Source organism: Curcuma longa, chromosome 10 (genome assembly GCF_044706935.1).
Source record: "Curcuma longa cultivar G26 ecotype Majalengka, Jawa Barat chromosome 10, ITB_CL_G26_1.1, whole genome shotgun sequence".
In the NCBI taxonomy this organism is placed as follows: Eukaryota; Viridiplantae; Streptophyta; class Magnoliopsida; order Zingiberales; family Zingiberaceae; genus Curcuma; species Curcuma longa.
The window spans coordinates 9,586,072-9,594,768 of record NC_133870.1 but is presented as its reverse complement, the minus strand read 5'-3'; the positions used below and the strand labels follow the sequence as shown (position 1 = coordinate 9,594,768).

The 8,697-nt window shown below is 43.2% G+C and overlaps 1 long non-coding RNA gene and 1 pseudogene across 1 annotated transcript in view; one reads left to right on the top strand and one right to left on the bottom strand.

Moving 5' to 3' along the window:
• The first annotated feature begins 366 nt into the window (after positions 1-366).
• LOC141836206 (putative L-type lectin-domain containing receptor kinase S.5) lies at positions 367-3,203 on the top strand (annotated as a pseudogene).
• A 3,734-nt stretch (positions 3,204-6,937) lies between these two features.
• LOC141836619 (uncharacterized) overlaps positions 6,938-8,697 on the bottom strand; it is a 2,315-nt gene continuing 555 nt past the window's right edge. Inside the window, exons 1-3 of the long non-coding RNA XR_012602467.1 lie at positions 8,691-8,697; positions 7,198-7,251; positions 6,938-7,099 (exon numbers count right to left, since the gene is read on the bottom strand). The exon at positions 8,691-8,697 is cut by the window's right edge and continues 555 nt beyond it. This is a non-coding gene — a long non-coding RNA (uncharacterized LOC141836619). The remainder of the gene's footprint in view (positions 7,100-7,197; positions 7,252-8,690) is intronic.

Here is an 8,697-nt window from a genome sequence, read left to right as displayed (position 1 = left end):
AAAATGTTTATTTTTAATTATGGTATTAAGGACTAAGAATCAAATGAGAATAATAAAAAAAATCAAGGGATCAATGTTAAAATAATTATAATTATAATTATTTAATAATTTTAAGTAAATTAGAATAATTTTAATCCTTTTATTTTTTTAAGATTTTTTTTAAATCGGACAGAAAAAACATTCTAGGAGTCATTTTAAAATGGGGAAACTTTCAGGAGGCGGAATGTAAATGTTTCATTTTGGCGGAGCTGTAATTGTCTTCTAAATTTCGTCGCAACTAATATTTAAATAATCAAAACGGAGCCTCCTACCAAACCCTCTCCGCCGTCGGTCCTCCTTTTCCCCGTTCCCTTCCTTACGAAGGACATGGCCCGCCGCCCTCTTCCACCTCTCCTCCGCCTCCCCGCCGCCGCCTTCGTTCTCCTCCTCTTCCTCCTCCACCTCCCCCCGCCCAAACTCAGATCGTCACCGTCATTGACGACAACTTCGCCTACAGCTTCCCTAGCTTCCTCTATGCCGCCAACGGTGTCGATCTCTTGACATTCAACGACGCCGGATACGGCCATGGCGCCCTCCAGCTCACCCCCGATACCTCCAACATCGCCTCCAGCTACCTCGTCAATAAATCCGGGCGTGTCTTCTACAGCAGGCCTTTTAAGCTTTGGCAGCTGAACTCCTCTTCCTCCGCCAACCGCCACCGCCACCGCCAAGCAGGTCCTGTCCTTCAATACCTCCTTCAAAATAAACGTCTTCCGTGTTGGCAACATGACCCCGGGCGAGGGCTTGGCTTTCCTCCTCTCCTCTGACCCCGGCCCGGCGCCGCCGGGGAGCCATGGTGGCTTTCTCGGCCTCACCAATGCTTCCATCAACGGGAACCCCGATAACCACTTCGTCGCCGTTGAGTTCGACACCGTCAGGGAGGCCGATCTGGGCGACCCCAACGACAACCACGTCGGCCTCAACATCAACGGCGTGAACTCCACGAAGACATTCTCCAATTTGAACTTTTCGATCGCGCCGGTGGTCGACGCCAACTACACTGTCTGGATCGATTACGATGGTGTGGTGCGCTATTTGCGCGTTTTCATGGCGATCGACGACGATCCAAAGCCGACCTCCGCCGTGCTCGAAGCGCCACTCGATCTCAGCGATTACCTGAAGCAGGAGTTCTACTTCGGGTTTTCCGCCTCGACGGGTACGAACTACGAGCTCAACCGCGTGCTGTCGTGGAATCTCACCGTGCAGATGTTAACCGATGGCCGAAAAGGCGTGCCGCCGTGGAAGATTGGCGCGATCGTTGGGGGAGTTTTAGTGGTCGTGATGGTGCTCCTGGCGGGGATTTGGATGGGGCTGAAGGTAAGAAAGAGGAGGGCGAGAGATGCTGCCGCCAGTAGCAGCAGCGCGGTATTGGTGGCGCTGAAGAGCCTACCGGGGATGCCGAGGGAGTTCGAGTTCAACGACCTCGACAAGGCCACCAACAATTTCGACGAGAAGATGAAGCTTGGGAAAGGGGGCTTCGGCGAGGTGTACCGGGGCGTGTTGCCTGGGGAGAACAAGCAGGTGGCCGTGAAGCGATTCTCCCGAGGCGGCGCCTTCGCTTCCAACGACTTCCTCAAAGAACTCACCATCATCAACCGCCTTCGCCACAAGAACCTCGTCCCCCTTGTTGGTGAGTTCTTCTTACCTGCCCTGTTTCATCGTCAGCTCTTCTGTTCCTCCAGTTTTCACTATATTTCTTACACGATTCGATCATTAATTTCACTCGTGCTGCAAATTATTCTACCAATTTTGGTGGTTTCTCGATCTCATTTACGCATTTACGCATGATTTGAAAAAACTTCGATTTTGCTTGTTAATTTTGCTGCAAAATCTTTTAATCTTACTTTTCTCATTTCTCTTGATGAGATCCTGGCGATGTTTATCATACAAAGAACACATTTGACTTCTATTCTACAATGCTTGCTTATCATCCAAGTCTTTCCAGATGATCTTTGACTTCTATTCTCTTGATTGTTGATTTTTGAACACAAACACAAGTTAATTCTGACAGAATTTCTTCAAAAATGCTTTCCTCTAATTTTGATGGCGACAATTACGTGACCGATCATTTAGCACTACTCGACGTCGTTGCTGGATCGCAGGATGGTGCCACACCAACAGTGTGCTGCTGCTGGTCTACGAGTACATGCCCAATGGCAGCCTTGATCAGCACCTGTTCGACGGGCCCAACAGCAATCCGACGACGACTCTGAGCTGGGAGCGGCGATACAACGTGATCGCCGGAGTCGCCTCCGCCCTCCACTACCTGCACGACGAGTACGATCAGAGGGTGGTGCACCGCGACCTGAAGGCCTCCAACATCATGCTCGACGCCAACTTCAACGCGCGCCTCGGTGACTTCGGCCTCGCGCGTGCCCTCGAGTCCGACAAGACCTCCTACGCCGAGCTGGAGATGGCCGGCGTCCCCGGCACCGTGGGCTACATCGCGCCGGAGTGCTTTCACACCGGCAAGGCCACCCGTGAGTCTGACGTCTTCGGCTTCGGCGCCGTGGTGCTAGAGGTCGTCTGCGGCCGCCGCCCTCGCTGCGACATCGACGGCTTCCTGTTCCTGTGCGACTGGGTGTGGAAGCTCTTCCGGGAAGGACGCATCCTGGAGGCCGTCGACGGCCGCCTGGGGGAGGACTACGACCCCGAGGACGCTCGCCGGCTGCTCCTCCTCGCCCTGGCCTGCAGCCACCCGATTCCGTCGGAGCGGCCGAAGACGGACGTGACGGTGCAGATCGTCTCCCGCGCAGTTGCGCCACCGGCGGTTCCGCACCTCAAGCCCTCCTTCGTGTGGCCATCCGTCCCTGCCTCGACGGGGGCGTCGAGCTGGTTGACCTCCGGGTCGACGGTGCCGTCGTCCTACGAAGCGTCATCCGCGCAGCGGAGCGCGCATCATTCCGACCGAGAGGGACACGTGGCGGAGTAAATACAGAGAATCGGATTGATGCAGGCAAACGTGAAGAAAGAACGTTGGCATTGGCGGGGACCACCGGCACGTGGGCGACCTGGCCGGTGGGCGGTGATGCTTCCTGCTTGCCTTCTCTTTCGTATTTTGTTTTATTTGGTCTGTGGGGTGGGACCCCCAATTGTCCTCGTTCTATCCCCTTGTCTTTGATGTTTGATTTCTATTTTTTGAAACTGAAAACGCTTTGCGTATTCATTAGGGACGTTCTTTTTAATTTTAACTTATAACATTTGTTTATTTCTCAAGGCAGGTTTAGTAAGGGATAATTAAGCTTGTAATGTAATTTATAAAATAATTTATTTTATTTGATAATATTTTAGAAATGTAATTGCATTATAAAAAAAAAGTCAAGATCAGTAATTTTGATTATAAAAGAGAAATAATGTAAAATCTGATTACATTACGGATTTTATTTTTATCGTATCAAATATACCCTTCATCTTCTCATCGTCAAAAAGCTCACGAACCGAAAAGCTCCTAACAAAGAGAGTTGTTACCCTAAACTCGCGATGCACGATGACCAGCTCTTCTCCTCCATGAACGACGGCATCTCGGTCTTCTGTGGGTCCGAATGGGTGCTGACGTCCATGCTCAAGCGGAACTTCGGTGGCTCAATCTGTGACTTTTCAATCAGCGGCGACCGATTCTTCGCCCTGCACAGCGAGGAGAATGTGTTCGACGTTTGGGAGACACCTTCATCTCCGATTATTTAGTTTTCATCGATCGACATTTTTGCTACCATTCCCCTCATTCTCGATAAAAAAACATAGTTTAAATCTGAACGAAAGAAAATTCTTACTTTAGGAAAACTACAACATCATCGATTGGACAAAGAAAGATGTTGCTTTTTCCTAATGTGGTTGTGGATGTTGCAATCCTGTAACTCAAGCTCTGCCTTCCGCTTGAATCGAAGGCGAGTTGGTCCCTTGTTTTTCTCCAATTATGCAAATCCTAAAGAATTCGTCCTCTTGTTCAGACTTATTAATGATTTTTTTTTCTGATTTATCATTAAAATATTAGTTTCTATTAAAATTAAAATTAATTTTTTATTTATTCTGTTAAATACTGTATTACTACATCTGTGTGGAGACATTCATCGACTAATTTGGTAGACGATACGCTAGGGAGGAAGTGTATTATTGATATTTTATAATAATAAAAATTATATTCCTTATTGAAGATTACATGTATTCTCTTTGTAATCCAAACATAGTAATGTACCAAATATAGTAATATAATCTTAATTACATTACATTACAAACTTGATTATATTACAAGCGTGATTACATTACGTCCTACCAAACGTAGCTTTAAAAGTGTTTTTTACTTATAGTTGATAAATCACTTACTCGATAACATTATATAGTATGTGATATTTAATACTAAGGCCATCCCTTGGTATCCCATAATGTTTCTGTTAAATGATGTATTAGTGTTAAAAAAAAATTAATATGACGAGCATTTTATAATACTAAATTTTTGAGGTGTATGTTGTAAAAGAAGTTAAACCAGACCTAAGTAGTTAAATTGAGTTCGATAAAATCACTCTCGGGGTCTCTATTTGGACTAAAACTTTCAGGGCATAGTCGAATCCGCCACTAGGTGATAGAATTACCACAATAAACATGGGTTGAATCCTGATAAAGTCATATAATCATACTCTCCCATATGAGAGTTAGTTTTGATTTTTTTGATTTACCTCTATAGATATGTGTGTGGTCAGTAGACTCGACCACGGGCCAGGTCCAGCATCTCCCCTGTAACAATGGACTTTCCCTGTATACATACTCATAATAAGGCCCACACGGCCAATCCATAACAGGCTATGGATATATATATATAACAGAAATGAATGTGACCCACACGGTCACTAACACCTCCTACTGTAATATCACATCCACGCATGTATATATATCAAATCCGAACAAGAATTCGGTAAACAACTCGAGATGGAAATCAGAAATATATCGACAGCGGAAAACTAAGTACTCAAGTGGAAAACTCATCGAGAAATCCAATAAGTTCGAATACATGTATGCGGAATAGTAAATAAACCAAAAACTCAATAGTTCGGGACTAGCAGTGCAGCTCTCCAGACGGCATCAACCTGAAATACAATACAGGTAAACGGGGTGAGTTCCAAAAGAAACTCAGCGGGTATCTAGCAGATATGTGTATAAAGGCTATCAACAGTAATAACATGCTGTACAGTCTACTGGAAGGTAAATAAGATAGACAACTGAACAACAGTAGATCTGTACACACCAGAACCCGATAAACAATAGTAAGGTGGAAGGTAATCTCCAATCCAACAAATAGGTATCCTATGCATGCATGTCATCCAAGTGCATCAAACAAGTGCAGCAATCACAAACAAATGCAATAGTGCAGTATGCACATGGTGCAATGCATGTCCTGGTCACCCCTGACGCCAGTCAGACCGGTCACCACTCTAGCGGCGAGGTCGCGTGGGAATCTAACCCGTCAGATCACTCATCCACAGTGGTGGAGTCGCGTGGGTAGGGCTGTGACCTCTGTGCACTCTGCCGTCACTGCTCCTGCGTGACCGAGTGGACAGGATGTCCTCAAGGTGTACACCTATCCTGGTACCCAAATCATAAGTGGGCGAGCAAGCTCTCATCTCCTGGTCACAATGACAGAGGAGGGATCCCTGGAATGCTACCACGCTACGAAACCACTATCCTGGGTGGCCTAGCGGAAGCTCCTGATCAGGGCAAGTATGCACCAACCTAAAGGTTTCCACTAACCCATGAGTGGAGTGTGTGTGTAAATCATATACGAGTGACGGGCTCGAACTGTGCTACAACTATAATAGGAGCGACTCGACTAAAATAGGAGCAGGAGCAGATGATCACAAGACAGCCCTTTTCGATACTTACAAGACCATTTCAGTACTTAGGAGTCAATTTTCGGTACTTAACCCACCATAATCGGTACTAAGTGGCCTCTTTTTGGTACTTCACCGAATATTTTGGGTACTTATCTCACATTTTTCATTCCAGTCGATTGTTATAGATCAGTCGACTGAAATGAATGAGTAGTCGAGTCGTTCAGCTTCTGTTCGCTGCGTAGTCGACTGATCTAGGAAATCAGTCGAGTCGAAATCTTTCTGTGGGCTTCCTAAACAAAGTCAGTCGACTGCCTGTGAATCCCAGTCGACTGAGTTTAGAAAACCACTCGCCTGGTTTGTTTATCAGTCGACTAATACAGACAATCTCCGTATCAATCTCCGTATCAGTACCGAAAATGACTGGCCAAGTACCAAAAATGATCGCCTAAGTACCAAAAATGGTCGGTTAAGTACCAAATATGGTCGTCTAAGTACAAACATGGAAGATTATAAGGCATAAAATTGTAGTATTAGTCGACTCTATTGAAATCCAGTTGAGGTTCTGTGTGGACATTTAACTAGTTTAGCCGAAAGACCACTTCAATATCAATATCCAACAAAATTTGTAATGCAATACAACTACAAATCTAATTTGAATCCCAAACTAGCATTACAATATCTGAATCCCAAACACAACTACAATATCTGAATGCAATACGACTTCCAATATCTGAATCCCAAACACAACTACAACTCTAATCTCCTACTTAAGTTGTCAAGATTTACTCAAAATGGAGATGACAAAAACATCAAATATCACAACAGTTCATGGAGATGGCAAAAACATCAATTCATGGAGATGGCAAAAACATCAAATCTCACAATAGTTCATGGAGATGGCAAAAACATCAGTTCATGAAGATGACAAAAACATCAAATATCACAACAGTTCATGGAGATGGCACAACATAACATATATCAACACAATTTATATTTCATAACATAGAGTCCACAAGACCATTCCAAATATGAATGTCTAAATCTTGAATGCAATACAAATGTCTAACATTCTGTCATTCATCACAACGATTCAACAGTCTTAAAATACAATTCTCACTTCCAGCAAAGCAATAACAATTAGCTCTAACATCCACCACTCCGGATAAAGATGCAAAAAGGATGAATTGATCCTTAACAAACATTGCAAAATCTGAATCCCAGCAACGTCAGAGAATATCCTACACATTAGATAAGAGAAAATATAACCTGAGTCATGTATTTTAATTAAAAAATTTCTTCATAGGATAGAAATTTATGATAAGATTTTAAATATAACTTTCTTGAATTTGATGGACAACTTCCTGCTCATCAGAGTAGCAAGTACTTCAATCTGGATAATTTTCAAAATATTAGACAACATGAGAACAAATCATATAACTACTAAACTAGAATATGAAGAATAACTTGTTGTTAGAACCTGCAACAATATGATGTAGGAAATGACCATCTAATAACAGACAAATATGATATAGGAGATGTCCATCTAACACACAGAAATATGATATAGGCAAATATGATATATGAAAAACAAAGTACCCTAACAAGAATGGTATATTCGATCCACCAGAAATAGACAAGGAATGTCATAATGATGGAGCATTATAAGTTCAGTTCAGAGAAATAGTTCCCCAAATAGTTGGGAAAAACAGGTTTGATGATGATGATAAGTTTAGGAAACTCTTGCCTACGATATCTAGTTAGTGTCCAGAAACAAGGTGAACTTAAATGGAATGTCAAAAATCTTGGAAGAATGGAGCTCAGTTCATCTATAATGGAATGGAATAATTAGGTAGACCAACAATGTGCACAAAAAAAACTTCAAAAAAACCTTGAATCTAAAGCTAGATATCAAAGGTACAAAAAACTTAAAAGTAATTGCTCCAAGGGCATGAGCAAAATATTAAAATTAATAGTCTACATAATTTGATGAAGCTTCAAGTTCATATGTTGAATTTCATGGATTTACAAACACATCCTCTAAGTTGGAGTTATAGAAACTAAAGAAATGCCAGTTAAAGTGAAGGAGAGATAAGTGTAGCAAGGAGATGAAGATTGTTATTTGTCATGATGGGTTTTTAAGTAACCCCAAACTGATCTGAGAACAATAACAGGGAAACTATCCGCCGGCAAAGAATCAGTGAGAGGATCAAGGCTTAAAATTTCCTTCTGAGCTGGGGTTTTGGTCACTGACCAGGACATTATGTGCCAACCTTGCCAGGTACCAAGCGCTGAATGAAGGAGAAGGATGAGAAGTTGTATTACTCATGGCTCAGTTGGATGCCTCACCTTTATGATGTGAAACCTCACTTGTAGCCTTGCCTCGTTGGTGCCCATTGCTATGTTGCCGTTGTCACAAACTCCATAATAGCCTCAAGGGAAGGCTCTTGTGGCCACCATCCTCACATCCTTGCATCATTGCAGATAGGTTTCATAGTGTTTGAGACTTTCGCACATCGTTTGGCAGGAAAAATGAGAGGTTTCACCATTCCCAGATGGAATGGAATTATGGCCAAAACAAACAGATTTGGAAGCGTATGGGAATCAACTTAAAACATATTGATTTCCCTATTTCTTGGATTCACTACTTCAAGTATACTAGCAACAGAAAGCTGATCGCTATTAACCAAAGACAAAAGGAAAAGACTTTTGGATGAAGAAGAAAAAAAAAAGGAAAAAATCAGAAGCTTCAAAGCAAAGGCATAAGCATATTAAATGTGATAGACAAGCAATACTTAGGCAACGAAGACAAAAAGGTTAAGGGAATATTACAACAAAG